The sequence below is a fragment of the Sebastes fasciatus genome, chromosome 17 (assembly GCF_043250625.1).
Source record: "Sebastes fasciatus isolate fSebFas1 chromosome 17, fSebFas1.pri, whole genome shotgun sequence".
Classification (NCBI taxonomy): domain Eukaryota; kingdom Metazoa; phylum Chordata; class Actinopteri; order Perciformes; family Sebastidae; genus Sebastes; species Sebastes fasciatus.
In genome coordinates, this window is record NC_133811.1 from 14,887,238 (window position 1) to 14,895,037 (window position 7,800).

Consider the following 7,800-nt stretch of genomic DNA (forward strand, 5'->3'; position numbering starts at 1 on the left):
AAGACTTCTAGGGACTTTAAATCAATTAGAGTTTATTGAATTAGAATAAAAAGCACTGAAGTCTTTAATCTGCAAAAAAAAAGCCTTTAGTGGAATGCAGTGATTCACATTCAACGCTCTCTGCTGGAGCTTTACACTGACAAAAGACAGGTGTGAAAGATAGATCTAGTTTCAACCTCTCTCTCTCTCTCTCTCTCTTAGCAGCTCTTACCTGCCCACATGACCAGACATGTCATCTATTCTACTACCCCTCCAACAACACTCAGCGTGGCCCTCCATGCAGCCTTATATCACACACACACACACACACACACTGTCCATTCCAGTCAGTAAAGCACACAGCATAAACTAAATTAAACCATATACAGTGACACACTCAGTGTTTAAACACTCGCATTTACATTATTAACAGAAAGCATCTATTGGCCACTAAAACAACTGTATGGCAGAGTGCAGCAGCCATGTGTCCTGGCTTCCTTAAAGGTTAATTTCACATTTTTTCAAGTCACAGAAGGAATGACCACAGTAAGAAAACCTAATCTAATGACACACGACTACTGATGAGAACCTATCCTTTAAATGGGAGAAGGTTAAACCAGTAAAATCAGTTCATGATGTGTTCAAGTTCAACCAGTGATGTACATAATGACCTCTATTCTCCCTAAAATTATGCTACACTTCATAAAGGAGATTTGTTGCATTCAGTAAGGAAAGTAGTTGTGATCTTTCTTAAATCACCAAGACATATTTACCCGTTCTACATTTATTTTAAGGAGATGTATTTGCTCCAATGAACACTTAATATGTAAAGGAGTGTGTCTGTCAGGTGGAAAGGAAAAGGATCTCCACTCTGATCCTCCTCTGTGAGCATAGATGGACACTGTACTGAACTTTCATGCAGATCATATTGATGACTAGCTAGTTCCTTAATGACTTTATAATCTATTATGTATTGTAAAGCTCTGTTTTGCAACATAGGACAGGTATGTGTCACTCTAAAAGAGTATAGAGACAGTAAGAGTTCTATTACAGTTTAGTGAACTATCCTAAAGAAGTGCATATAGGCCGGTTCTCTTCTCTTCTCTTCTCTTCTCTTCTCTTCTCTTCTCTTCTCTTCTCTTCTCTTCTCTTCTCTTCTCTTTCCTCCCTCCTCTGTGTCAGAAAAAAAGTAATTGTTGGACACTCCCGTCAACTTCACCTCAACTCTTCCCTGAGTCGAACCAGAAAGATAGAAAGACAGAGAAAGAAAAAAAGAAAGAAAGAATGGGAGGGGCGAGCGAGCGAGATGAAATGTGTTTTAAAGATGGCAGAGCTCCCACTCACTGCAGAGTTACATTCTCATGTTTGCTGAGGAGCTGAAGCCTCGAAGAGACCAGACAGGCGGCGTAGGAAATCAAAGATGGCTGCAAAGCTCCACATCATCAGACTTTTTTTTTTTTCACTTGATTGAACCACGTTCCACATGAAACAGTCAATTGTGTTTTATCTCACTGAATGGTTGCTCTTTGTAGACGTTCAAAAGCACGATTAGCTTAAAAAAAGTTTATTAGAAGATTGAAAAATTCTATTTAAGTCTAAAAGTAAAGGGTCATGAACACCCTGAATGAACACCAATTCAACTCACTGTTATTGATATGATAAGACATTCTTCAGTAACTGTAATGCAGATATTTTAATTGGTATTTTTCGTCGACAAAGCCTCTTTTCCTCAAGAATGTGAGGGTGTCTTGTGGGTCAATTTATTACTGGGAGCAGACAGGTAGATTAGATTATATGCCTACAAATTCATTCAAAAATATCATTGTTCTACTGTGAAACAGTTGCAAATGGTACAGGCAGAAAACCTGGTAACCAGTCACACTACTGTAGTCTCCCAGTTCAACTTCTGGTCAAAGTTAAATGCATTAGTGCCTTCAAAGTGTATTGTTCCTTTAACCATGCTTTTATCCATGAAATAAGAATGCTCCAGTAGTGAAGAGTAAAGGTAAAGTCAGGTGAAGATGTATTCTTTAAAAATCCCTCAGCCATTTTGAATCTAACATCTTGCTCCTCTCCTCTGCTGTCTCCCATTGTGCTGCCAGCTGGGCTTGCTGCAGACAGATTCCTCCAGATGTGCTGCTCTCCGATTGGCTCGCTGAAGACGTGTCCTCACTGTGCCGTCTCATATTTCCATTCTGATGCGGAAGAAAGCGCTGAGGATTGTGGGTGGAGTGGATCTTCTCGTGTCAGGGGTGGCTGTCCACCTGTCAGCCAGCTGGTAAGGAAAAGAGATTAGGAAGAAACAAGATTTGATCAACTGCTGTGTATGCTTGGATGGAAAGGCATAACTATTGATAGCGACAGAGTATATCTGATGTTGTCATATGTGACGAATTGCAGAAACGATCAGATGGTAACACTTCAAATGACATGATTTGAAGCATGAAAAACATCTATTGACTGTCAGTATGTGATTGGAAAACATCTAAACGTACAGCATACAAATGTTTTGTGCAGGATTATCATATAATCTGAAATATGCCACAGTCTCATCACCTGGTTTCAACTGGTGGAGCAGGATCATCATCAGAGTAGCTTTTTATTGATTTGTATTGATCCTTCCCTCCAAGGGGATAAGGATACCCAACACAGTCTCACGGCAGTTCGTGAAATAGTCGCGAAATTACAAATCTATTTTAATTTACGTACATAGACACGCATTTCCCCTTTTCTTCGTGATGCTCAGCACGACTTTCAACAACTTATTTTTTGTGAATGTCCAGCAACATGTGTTGCACGTGTCAATTTCCACTCCAGTCTTTTCAAAATAAAACTACTTATTTAGGTTTAGGAATAGATCGACTTGGTTAGGCTTAGGCAACAAACTACTTAGTTAGGTTTAAGAATAGATCGACATGGTTAGGCTTAGGCAGCAAACTACTTAGTTAGGTTTAGGAAAAGATTGTGGTTTGCTTTAAAATAACACCGGAAGTAGCATAACTTAAGCATGGAAGTTACTTGACAAAAACTACTTAGTTAGGTTTAGGAAAAGATCACGGTTTGGGATAAAATAACCCTGGAAGTGTTGTAACTTATGTACGAAGGTTACATGACAAATAAATCAACTTTGACTTGTGGCTTTAACACAGGACACAGCTGAAAGTCCCTTGAGCCATGCTGTGCTCCTTTTATTTAGGTGAACCTGAGAACTCAGTGAGCATGATATTTCCTTTAACTTTTTCTGTTTGGTATAAATTGCAGGCTGTTTCAAACAATCTGATTCTGATTTCCGTCCGTCCGTTTTTACTGTGAGATAAAGTGACCGGTATGGGTATATGTGGCCCACACACCGGCAGCTGTATAGAGGAAGTTAGGAGATGGAGCAGAGAGAAAGAGAGAGTTAGTGATTAAAGAGGAGGGGCACCCACACACACACCTATAATCCTCTCACTGACTGAAGCAAAGAGAGAGACGACAGAGATGAGAAAAGATCAAATAATGGTTGAAGGGAGCAGAGAGTGATGTGATGAATAAAACGGTTCAGACACACTGCTCTCTGTGACACTCACACACACACACACACACACACACACACACACACACACACACAGGCAGAGGCACTAATTAAACAGGGCATACACGCACATGCACACACACACACACACACACACGCACGCACGCACACACGCACACACGCACGCACGCACACACACACACACACACACACACACACACACAAACACACACACACACACACACACACACACACACACACACACACACACGCACACACACACACACACACGGCAGCAGACATGCAGGGGCGGTTGAGGTTTTCAAATTACAGCCTGCTGTATATTCCAGGCAGTTTTTCTCTTTCTCTTCTCTGAACACTTGCAACGAATATCTTTCCACAGAGGAATAGGCTACTGTCGGAAAAACTAGAATCTAAGAAACGCAGCTTGTCTCTGATAAAAAAAAAAGTTTCAATAATGAATATCATCTCTAAACTGGGGAGTGTTGTACAATGGGAATCATTTGTCGCTGCAGATTTTTCACATGTCTGTTTTCTAAGAGTCCCGGGCCACCAGATATTGAGTCATCCTTGAGTCCAAGTTGACGTTTGTGCCAAATTTGAAGAACTTTTCTCAAGGTGCTGCTGAGATATCATGAGAATGGGACAGATGTGAGGTCAGAGTGACCACCAAAATTTAATCAGTTCATCCTTGAGTCCTAGTGGATGTTTGTGCCAAATTTGAAGAAATTCCTTCAGGGTGTTCCTGAGATATTGCAAGAATGGACAGACGGACAGATGGACGGACAACCCAAAAACATTATGCCTCCGGCCACGGCTGTCGCCGGCGCGGAGGAATAATACAATGCAATATCCATCTAAAAGTTCACTAACATTTGCTAACATTAGCCATTAACTATTAGCTACTGGTCATACCAGACCATGTAATGCTGCAGCAGCAAAATCGCTCAATGTGTTGAATTGAACAATGATGAATGATTATATTGCTTATGAATTTAGCTTATCATTTGTAAGAGGACGATTGTGTTCATTCTTCTTTCAAAAGTTACATAGTCTCACTTTAAGCCAAAATCAGTGATCAGTGTCATACAGTGCTGCAGGGATGACATACTTTTGTAGGCCAACCAGGAAGTTAGCATCGCACTGGGTTCCCTCGACAAAAAGCCAATGGGATTTTTCCACTGGGTTTTGGATTATTCCAGAAAATAACAGAATTTAGGATACTTTTGTTCAGCAGATAATCTCCACAAATGAACTCCTCTCTTATGATTTTTGTAGTGTGAATGCAATCGCCAGAAGTAAAAAGGTAACTTTATAACGTCTATAACAAACTACACCACGGTCACACAAGCGCAAGTATACACAATGAGGCTGTAAAGGTGGATGAGTCAACATGATGACATTTAGTAGTCTCATTTAACTACTTCTTAGCAACTTTCTTTTTTAAGACACATAAGGCTTCAAAAATCATGAATGGGATATTTATTGATGTATTTTACATTGAAGTACAAAACTTAAAATCTCTTAAGCTTGTGTTAACCACAGACCTTATATCAGGCATCTAACTAATAACCCATTCAATAAACCCATTGACTTTGAGACGAGTGAACCACAAGTGCTAAAATGCTAACTCATTTTCAGGTTTTAGGACTCATTCCTGCAGCTCTCTATTATTGGCTGCATTATCCCATCGAAGAGAAATATTCTACATGTTGATTGCATTATTTTATACACGTTTCCCCCAAATTCAGCTCGACATATTTGGTATCTTTTGAAACTTTGGAAAATTCTACTCGAATTTGAAATAAAGTTCTCTGAGTTTGAACAACATCTGGATGCACAACCTGAGTTTGTAATGACTTGTCAAATCAATCACTAGGGTTCTTTATTTTATGGAGGCGATAAGCAGCGAACCACCACTCCACACAGTCAGTTACAGAAAGCAGCAACAGAAAGTACAATATTCAGACGTGTAGATTTAACACAGTTTAGAGGAAAACCTGGAAGCTGCTGGCACTTGTTAAGCACGACGATGAAAAAAGGCCGGCTGAGTCAAAGAATTCAGCTCTCTTGTTGGCTCAACAGGCCTGAGCGCATATCAGCATGCTGAGGCCACCGGCATTATTCACCCTATACTGACTGACTCTGTAGCACCCAGGAAGGAAGGAAGGAACCGGGAGGAGAACTAGTAAAAGACAGGCTTTTTTAAGGAGCACTCATTCACTTTAAGTGCTTCAAATTATACAACACCCCGGCCAAGTTTGTGATGCGTCTCTATGAACGTAACGCATTTTCTTGCTCATTCCCTTCCTTCTCTTCCTCCTACAACTTGTTTCTTGTATCATTTCAGTGTCTCCCCCCCTGCCTTCGCCACCATCTCTTCATCTTTGTCTCTCTTCCTCCCTGTCTGCCTTCACTCCCTCAGGTTACCACATCTGCAGGCTATTTCCACTGGAATATATTTGTTGAACTTTTAGACTTGAGCTGCAGGGAGGCGGGGTTATTGAAGTCGGTCTAATGTCTCTTTGGAGATGGGTGAGGGGAGGGAGTGAGGGGTACGGGTAAGGGAGAGTATAAATACGTGTCAGGAAACACTAGCGAGCATGGTGGAGAAGTTGAGTCACGGCAAATAGCTCTTCCACTGGAGACACACTTAACAATCGTTTTTACAAAGTTTTTCTTCTCGCGACTTTCTTGCATACTTCAGAGGATACATCTAAATTGAAACAAAGACAATTCCCCCAAAAGCCTGAAGTCTGAAGTGATGAGAAAGAACGTGAGAATTGCAAAAAAGTAGAAGGCAAAAGGGAGAAAAATCAAAGTAGGGAACCTCCCTTGGCTGGGACTAACACATGGTTAGATTTGCCTGTGTGTCCACATGACTCACAGTCTGGTCAGCAAACGCATAATAAACGTGACAGAAATATCCCCACACAATGTCACCAGAGTCCACGGTAGGCAGCTAATTGCTAGATAGAGCTGAGTCGTGGTTTGAGAGACGGGAAAAAAAAAGTCAAACTCTTATAAGTGTAGAGCAAGAGAATGTCCATATATGTCGTTTTTTTTTTCTTTTAATGTCTTTTATTTCTTTTGAAAGGCTGAATAAATATGCAAAAGAGTCAAGCTGATCTTTTGACTGAGTTCAGTCAAGGTTTTGGGTGGCCATGTTATCCAGGAGCAGAGATACAAGTCAGAGGGATCGCTCTCATGATGAGGAAGATTTTTTACAAAGAATGTGTTTTCAGTTATTCACAAAATATCATCTATTACAGATAACTTTAAAGATTGTCCCTTCAACTGGGCCATTATCTTCATCCACCATGTTTAAGTAACCTAATGGCACTAAACCAATAATTCTAAGTTACTTTCTATACATTACCATTTTGTTAAAAGGAGTGCATCACATTCACACCATATCTACATTAATAAGATATTGATCCCCAATTAAGCATAATCCTTCCTCTTCATAGGATGCGAGAAGTCAAGATACATGTACATGTTGTACCTGGGGTTAAAACTTCTGCGAATATCATGGCTTTAGTACAATTAACATCGCCCAGAGGCAGTTGTTAGACACACTTGCCACACAGGGTTCGAGGAAGTGCTATGTATTTGAGCAAAATGCCTCGAATTGCCATGACATTTGGTGCAAATATTCATATCCCCTCAGAGTTCCACAATAAGGATTGCACACTTACTCGGGGCAAGTAAATCTATCAACTCGCTTGGCCAATCGGGCAAGTGGTAAAAAAGAATTAAACACATTTTTTTTTTTAGACCTGATGATGGAAGTAGCTAGCTAGCTTCTCATCTCTGTTGATAGTTGCACATGCGCAGTACCGGTCGGGCACCCACAAGAAAATGGCGATGGGTAAAGACAAAGTTTATGAGCTGAAGCACAAGCAAGCTTTTCAATTATTCTGGAAACAGAAGTTTAGTTGGGTGGTGTTAGAGTAGTGGTTCCCAACCTTTTTGATTGATTTTATGACATATTTTCTGACGTCATCAACCTAAAATTCCTCAATTTGAATAAAATGATTCAGTGTATTAAATGAGTTAGTCTAATTTTTTTTTATTAAATCAGCTTTCTTTAATGAATATAACTCATCAGTGTGTGCCTCTTTTGTGTGCGGCGAGCGGGAGAGCCGTTCTTTTGACCGTGGTGAAAATGTTTTTCAAAGGCTAAACACCAACAAATATGGATTTCCAAATTTCCAGCCACCACTGGAATCTAATTCTACAAATAGTATAATACTAATAATATTAGTGTAGCCTGATCTTTATCT